Source organism: Herpailurus yagouaroundi, unplaced genomic scaffold (assembly GCF_014898765.1).
Source record: "Herpailurus yagouaroundi ecotype Mexico unplaced genomic scaffold, PumYag 141, whole genome shotgun sequence".
NCBI classification, from domain to species: domain Eukaryota; kingdom Metazoa; phylum Chordata; class Mammalia; order Carnivora; family Felidae; genus Herpailurus; species Herpailurus yagouaroundi.
In genome coordinates this window covers 59,226,733-59,235,611 of record NW_024412396.1, presented here as the reverse complement: position 1 = coordinate 59,235,611, position 8,879 = coordinate 59,226,733, and positions in this window count along the sequence as shown.

Below are 8,879 nucleotides of genomic sequence, written 5' to 3'. Positions count from 1 at the left end.
ATTTGGGAACTTACACTGCACATTGTACAACACAAATCTAACTTCCTTTTTTTTTTTTTTTTCCACATGGCTGCCAGGCAACTTTAAATGTTACTGAGTTCTGCCTTTCATCAATGATTTCTGAGTTCTCCTTTTTAATATTTTATATTGTTCCATATTATCAATTTTAGGCTTTCTTGCTTTAATTGTTCTAACACAGAAAAGAAAAATTATTTTAATAATGAAAATTTTTTCATATATTTTAATATCATATTGGGCACAGGGCATCATCAAATTGCCTGGAAATTCAGTTATTTATTTTTTAATTTGATAATATATTTTTTTTTAATCTTAATGGAGCTTGAGATTTATGAAATCATTGGAAAGTAGGTAAAGAAAGTTTCCATATGGCCTATAACCAATTTCTACTGTTATTCACATCCTCACATTACTGTGAAACATTTCTCACAATTAATGAACTTATAGTGATCCATTATTATTATTACTAAAGTCTATACTTTATTTAGATTTCCTCAGTTTCCCCTATTTTTCTTTTCCAGGACCCCATTTAGGATATCATATTATAATTATTAGTCATGTCTCCCTAATTTCCTCTTGGTGGTGAGTGGTTTTTATACTTTTCTTGTTTTTGATGGCCTTGACTGTTTTGAGGCTATTTTAGTATCTATGTCCCTCAGTCAGGATTAGTCTAATGTTTGTCTGATTATTAGACTGGGGTAATATGTTTTGTGGAGGGAGAACAAAGAGATAAAGTAGAATTCTCTTCATCATATTATATCGAGTACATACTATTAGCATAATTAACCACTGTTGATGTTAACCTTGATCACCTGGCTTCAGGTAGTATTTTTTAGGTTTCTCTCCTGTAAAGTTATTCACTTTATACTATAATTTTTGGAAGAAAACACCATGGGAAGCCCAAATTTAAGGAGTGGGGAGTCACGCTCTCTTGTATAAAACAAATGTGTCGTATCGACTAAACTTTGCTGCTATGCCCAGTCCCTTTTGCCATGAGACTTACAGATTCCACTTTCCAATTTAGCATGTTATTCCCTCATCCTTTTCAGTGAAGTCCTTTCACTCATTTGCAGTACATTTAGAATCTTTTGTTGCATTCTGTGTTTAATCAATAAAATCCCTCTAATTTTTAAATACATTTGTTTTAATTTGTACACCTTAACATGTACACTGTTCCGTAAAGTTTCCTGGATTTTGACAAATTCTTAATATTTTGTATTCACCATATAGTATCACAAAGAATAGTTTCACTCCTCAAATATTCCCCTACTTCACTTATTCAAACTTCCCTTCCAACCCATCACACCCTATACATTATGGCTTTTTCCAGGAGATCATATAATTGGGATCATACAGTATATACCTTTCTCAGACTGACTTCTTTCACTCAGTAATATGCATTTAAAATCCATCTATATCCTTTTATGGCTTGATAGCCCATTTCTTTTTATTGCTGAAAAATATTATATTATATGGATGTTTCACAGTTAGTTTATCCATTCACCTATTGAAAGACATTGTGGTTCCTTCCAATTTTTTGGTCATAATAAATAAAGCTGTTATAAACATTCATGTATAGATTTTTGTGTGGAGATATGTTTTCAAATCAGTTGGGTACATCAAATGAGCATAACTGCTGAATCATACAGTGAGACTGTATTTAGTTTTATAAGAAATTGCTAGATTGTCTTCCAACATGGGTGTACAATTTTGATTTCATACCAAAATAGAATGAGAGTTCTTGTTATTTCATCTCATTTCCAACAATTGATATTGTCCTTTATTTATTTATTTATTTATTTATTTAGTATTTTAGTTACCTTAATAGGTATGCCATTGTATCTTGTTTCCATTTGCAAATCCTAAACAACAATTGATATTGAGCATTTTTATAAGTTTATTTGCCATTAGCATATTTACTTTGATAGAGTATCCATTCAGATTTTAGGCCCAGTTTTTAATTGGGTGGTTCATTTTCATATTGCTGAGATTTTAGGATTATTTATATATTTTAGGTACAATTTCCTTATGAGCTATATATTTCCTCAGAACCTGCAGCATGTCTTTTCATTCTCTTACCAATGACTTATAATGCAGATATTTAACTTTTAATTAAGTTCAACTTACCATTGTTTTTCCTTCATGGATAGTCCTATTGATGCATTTAATACCAAATGCCATTACCAAAGAAAAGGTCATGTACAATTTCTCCTCATTATTTTTTTTTCTAGAAGTTCTACAGTATGATTTTAGTTATGTCAGTGGTCTATTGTGAGTTAATTATTATGAAAGATATAAAGAATTAGTATAATTAATTATATTAATTATATAATTAATAATCTATTAATATAATTAATTATATATCAATTATATGTTAATTAATATACATTAATTATATAATATAATATAATTAATTATATATTAATTCTTTATATCAGATTAATACATATAGTATATGATTAATTTTATAGATTTATTTTTGCATTTGGATGTTCAATTGTTCTAAGCATATTTGATATCATTTTCCTATTGAATTGCCATTACTCCTTTGTTAAATATCAGTTGACTATTTTTGTGTCTATTTCTGGGCTGTCCATTCTGTCATGTTGGTCTATATAGCTTTTCTTTCACCAGCACTATTATATCTTATTACGGTGGTTTTATAATAAGATTTGAAATATGCAGGGCGTCTGGGTGGCTCAGTCGGTTAAGCCTCAAATTCTTGGTTTCTGCTCAGGTCATGATCTTATGGTTTCTTGAGTTCTAGCCTGCATGGGGCTCTGTGCTGACAGTGCTGAGCCTGCTTGGAATTCTCTCTCCCTCACTCTCTGCCCCTCCCCTGCTCATGTTGTCTCTGTATGTCTCAAAAATAAATAAACTTAAAAAAATATCTATTTGCAATCTGCTAGTGTAGGTCCTTAAACTTTGTTTTTTTCTTCAGTAGTTGATAGGATATTCTTGATTTTTGATGTCCAATACACTTTAGAACGTGTTTGTCCCACAAAATAGCTTGCTGGATTTTAATTGGGATTTTGTGGAATCTATATATCACATTGGGTTGAGAAGAATCCACATCTTAACAATTATTGAACATTACAATCCATAAACACTGATTATGTCTCTATTTATTTAAATCATTTAAAAATTTTTCATCAATGTTTTGTAGTTTTCCATTTATAGAGCATATATGTGTGTGTGTGTGTGTGTGTGTGTGTGTGTGTGTATTAGATTTATATCTAAATATGTAATTATTTAGGTGCTATTTATTCTTTAGATGTCAGTTGTTCACTGTTGGCGTACTATCTCTCTGCAGTCATTTAGTTCCAGGAATTTTTTTTGATTCTTTGAACTTTCTTACATAGATAATGATTTCATCTTGAAAAAAAATAGAGCTTGTTTTTTCTTTTCAACATGCATTGTTTCCCTGTCTTTTTGCATTATCTAGACTTCTAGTACAGTGTAAAATAGAAATGGTGAGAAAGGACATCCTTATTCTTAATCTTACGGGAAAAGTGCCCAGTCTCTAGCCATTAAATAAATACAAAGTGGGCTACTAATTTTAATAAATGTTTATTATCAGGGTCTGGAAAGTCCCCTCATTCCTAATTTGCTGAGAGTTTTTAATCATGAAAATATTTGGATTTTTCAAATGCTTTTTGGCAATTCTGATATAATCATATGAATTTTCTTGATGCATTACATTAATTGATTTTTAAATGTTGAACCAGTCTTGAATATGTGGAATAGCTGGCAATGGTCTATAATTCTTGTTCTACGTTGTTGAATCTAATTTGCCAATATGTTGTTGAGGAACTCTGAATCAATATTCATAAGGAATATTGTTCTGTACTTTTCTTATCTTGTAATGTTTTTAGCTGAATATATTGTATCAGGTCATAGAAGTTGAGGTACATAATCTTCTAGTGTAAGGATTTATGTAAATCTGGCCAGAAGTTGGGCTTTGTTTGACATTTTCTATAGTTACAGATATCAGAGGATTTAGATTCCTCCACCACCTTTGCTGTTGTCTCCCCTCTTGCCTTTGAACTTCTGTACTGCTGTAGACTGGATTGCGTCCCCCTAGATTCATATGCTCACTGACCTAATACGACCTTGTTTAGAGTAAGGAAGTAATTAAGGCTAAGTGAGGTCATAAGGATGGAGCCCTAATCTAATAAGACTACTGTCTTTAAAAGAAAAGACATGAGAGAGCTCACACTCTTTCTGTCATGTGAGTACACAGCAAGAAGGCAGCCATCTAAAGCCAGGAAAAGTTACCAAAAACCAAATTGGCCAGCAACTGCATATTGGAAAACCCAGCCTCCAGAACTGTGAGAAAACATTTTTCTTTTATTTAAGCCACTCAGTCAAGTGTAGTCTACTACTATACTGGAGACTAGATGGCATAGTGGTAAGATATGATGGAAGGGAAGCATTCTATCTAGCATTTTATGATTTAATCCCAACCTTGACAGACCTGGGTCTCTGACCTACTACGTCCACAAGTGTTTTGCTTATAAAATATCTCCTCTTCTCCTTGGGGAGATGGGAGATTAAGTGGGACGAAGGACAGGAATGCCCTTTGTCCACGGCTCTTGGAGAGAGCCTTGATGAATTATGTTCTCCTGGGTTGCATGCTTTTGTTATGGAGAAGATTCTGGATATGCCGGAAGTTTTCCTCTTCCCACATCCCTACTAGCAACAGGGAAACATCTGAGAGGATGTTTTTCAGATTGTCCCCATGAGAACCTGGTTGGATTTCAGAAAGAAAAGGTTTTGAAAGTGTAGGGGTCCTCCTAAGACAGTAGCCATGAGAAATTTCTCACTCTCACACTGGTCCATTTTCAACCTCTAGAAATTTATCAAAATGACTTTTTGAGTCTTCCTACCAATTTATCGCCCTGGAGGCTTCTGCTCCAGGTATGCAGATCTCAGCCGTGACACTCTGGATTCACCAGGCTGTTCAGATTTCTGAGTAGCAAGCCTTCGATTTTCATTTTGGACAGGTTTTTTTTTTTTTTTCCTTTTTATAAGAACAGCAATAACAAGTTCCAAGTTGCTTAATACTGAAGCAGAAACGAGAATTCCGTCTTGTAATTTTTCTATTTGACTTTCAGAACTGGTTTCTCCAAATAACAAAGATAGTGTTTTTACTTAGATCCCATTATAGTTACAAAGAACATTGACATTTTTATGATTCTGAGTCTTTTAAAACAAGAATGTCTTTCCATTTATTCAAGTTCTTTTTTTCTTTTTCTTTTTTTCTGAGAGAGAGACAGAGAGAGGGAGAGGGAGCACGAGTAAGCATGAGCACGAGAGGGAGAATCTTAAGCAGGCTCTGCACTCAGCCCAGATTCCAACGTGGGCCTCAATCCCATGACCCAGGGATTAGGATCAGAGCCGAAATCAAGAGTTGGATGCTCAGTGGCCTGAACCACCAAGGTGCCCCTCAAGTTCTTTTTTTTTTAATATTTATTTATTTTTGAAAGAGAGGGACAAAGTGAGAGCGGTGGAGCAGAGAGAGAGAGGGAGACAGAATCTGAAGCAGGTTCCAGTCTCTGAACTGTCAGTACAGAGCCTGTCGTGGGGCTTGAACTCATGACCTGAGCCAAAGTCAGATGCTTAGCCGACTGAGCCACCCAGGCGCCCCTCTTTTATGTTTTTTCTTGTTATTTCCTCTTCAGTACAGTATTTGTGAAAGACAATTCTTACATAATTAAGTTTATTGCCAGATACTTTGTTGTAAAATTATTTATTGCTATTATAAATGGATTTCTTTATCATATCTTCCTACTAGCTTTTAATAAATAGGTTCTATTTGTTTCTATATAGTAATCTTATATCCTGCTTCTCAAATTATCTTATCATTCAATTATATTGTTTGCAAACAGATAGTTTTACCTCTTTCTTCTCAATTTTTATGCACTTTTTCCCCTGTCTAATACATATGCCATCAATGTTTAATACTAGTGGTCTGTGTGGCCACTTCTTGTTCCTGGCTTTAGTGGGATATGATCAAGTTTTTTCTCCATTAAGCGTGTTCTAGATTTTGTGTCTGAGAAAGAGGTATTTTTGTCACGTTAACAGATATCCATCTATTCCTATTTAAAGACTGATTTTTTCCATAAACAATGATTATTGCCTTTTGTTCCTTGCCATTTTATTGTTTTATTAAAAGCTTTCTTAGTGTTGATATACACTAGTATTTCTGGAATAAACTCCACTTAGTCATGTGTTTTTATTTTCATATTCTATGGGATTTTCCTAGTACTTTGTTTATGATTTTTATTAATAGTGATAAGCGAAAATTCTTCTAATTTTTGTATGCTAAATTTGGAATCAATGTTATACTTGTGTCATACATAGAGTTTGGAGGTTTTCTTTCCTTTTTCTATTTTCTGAAATAGCTTAAATAGCATGGGAATCATCTTCTGTTTAAATGTGTGATTAAATTTTCTTGTGAAAGACTTGGCTGTGGTATTTTTGCTTGAAAGTAGATCTTTAATAACACCTGTTGGAATTAATTTCTAGGCCCAAGATGGAGTCACCCCTGCATGTGGTGTCACATCAGACAAACAAGACTTATACAACTTTTGTATCCCTGTGAACATTCTGCTTTACCAGAAACACAGTATTCTCAGTCGGACAATCCCCAAAAACAAGCTGAATCTGGGTCTCATCACCCCAAACTAGGTTGACTGTGTGGTCCCAGCCAACCAGATATTTTCTATGTTTTTCTTCATTGTTCTTTATTGTGTATCCTATAAAAGTTTCCTGACATCCATTCCACTTTACAGTTCTCTGAAAGGAGACTGTTCATTTCATGGAGTTTTAAATAGTGTGTTTGCATTAGAGAAACTGCTCTATTTAATGATTTTTAACACACTCTCCATGGCCACTATGGACGTTGATATTTTTTAGACCTTACATGTCTCATGAAGTCAATTTTGATAAATATAGTTTCCTAAAAACATCTATTTTTTTTCTTTTAACATTACTCAGTACTCTTAATCTCCTTACCTTATCCATTTTTATCCAGTTTTTCAAGTTTATGTATGTCATGCAATGTAGCCTTCTCATTCCTTTAACTTTTGTCTTTGTTTAAATTTTTTATTTGGGTATAGTTGACACATAATGTTACATTAGTTTCAAGTGTTCAGCAGTAGTAATTCAGCATCTCTGTACGTTATGCTGTGCTCACCCCCTGTGTAGCTATCATATGTCACCGTCCAATGATATTACAGTATCAATGGCTATATTCCCTATATTCCTTATGTTGTACCTTTCCTCCTAAGACTTCTTTATTCCATAACTAAAAGCCTGTATCACCCATCCCCCTTTACCTATTTGACCATTCCTCCCATCCCCATTTCCTCTGGCAATTAATCACTTTCTAAATTTTTTTTAACATTTACTTATTTTTGAAAGATGGGGGAGGGGCAGAGAGAGAGGGAGACACAGAATGTGAAGGAGGCTGCAGGCGCCAAGCTGTCAGCACAGAGCCTGGTGTGGGGCTTGAACCCACAAGCTGGGAGATCATGACCTGAGCCACAGTGGGACACTTAACCGACTGAGCCACCCAGGTGCCCCTGGCAATTATCACTTTTTATATTCACAAATCAATCAGTGTCATACACCACATCAACAAAATAAAGGATAAAGATCATATGATCATCTCAGTAGATGCAGAAAAAGAATTTGACAAAGTTCAACATTTATTCATGATAAAAACTCTCAAAGACAGGTGTCTAGAGAAAACATAAAACATAATAAAGGAAATATAAGAGAAAAAAACACAGCTAACATACTCAATGGTGAAAAACTGAGGGATTCTCCTCTAATATCAAGAACAAGACAAGAATATTCTTTGCACAACCGTTATTCAACACTGTACTGGAAGTCCTAGCCACAGCAATCAGACAAGAAAAAGAAATAAAAGGTAGAATATTGGTAAGAAGAAATTTAAACTGTCATACAGATGACATGGTAGTGTATGTAGAAAACCCTAAAGACTTCACTAAAAAACTATTAGAAGTATTAAATAAATTAAGTAAATTTTCAGGATTTAAATTAATACTCAGAAACCAGTCCTATTTCTGTACACTAATAACAAATTAGCAGAAAGGGCAATTAAAGAAACAATTCCATTTGCAATTACACACACACAAACACACACACACACACACACACACACACACACACACACACACACAGGATAAACTTAACCAAGAATGCGAAGAACTTTACTCTGAAAACTCTAGAACATTGATGAAAGAAATAGATCACACAAACAAATGAGAAAGATACTCCATCTTCATGATTATAAGAATTAACATTGATATAATATCCATGATACCCAAAGAAATCTGTAGATTCAATGCAATTCCAACAACATTTTTTCAATGAATTAGAACAAATAATACTAAAATTTGTATAAAACCACAAAAAAACACAAATAGCTTCTCTGAAAAAAAACAAATCCAGAGGTATCAGAATTCAAGATTGAAATATATACTACAAAGCTATAATAATCAAATTAGTATGGTACTATCACCAAAACAGAGACAATAATCCATGGAAGAGAACAGTGAGTCAGAAATAAACCTACACTTATATGATCAATTATCCATGACTTGGGAGACAAGAATATACAATAGGTAAAAGACAGTTACTTCAATAAATGGTGCTGGGAAATCTGGACCCTTGCATGCAAAAGAATGAAACTAGACAACTTTCTTACACCATACACAAAATAAACTCAAAATAGACTCAAGACCTACATGTGAGACTTGAAAGCATATAACTCCTAGAAAAAAACATAAACTGTAATTTCTTTGACATCTTATGTAGCAACATTTTTC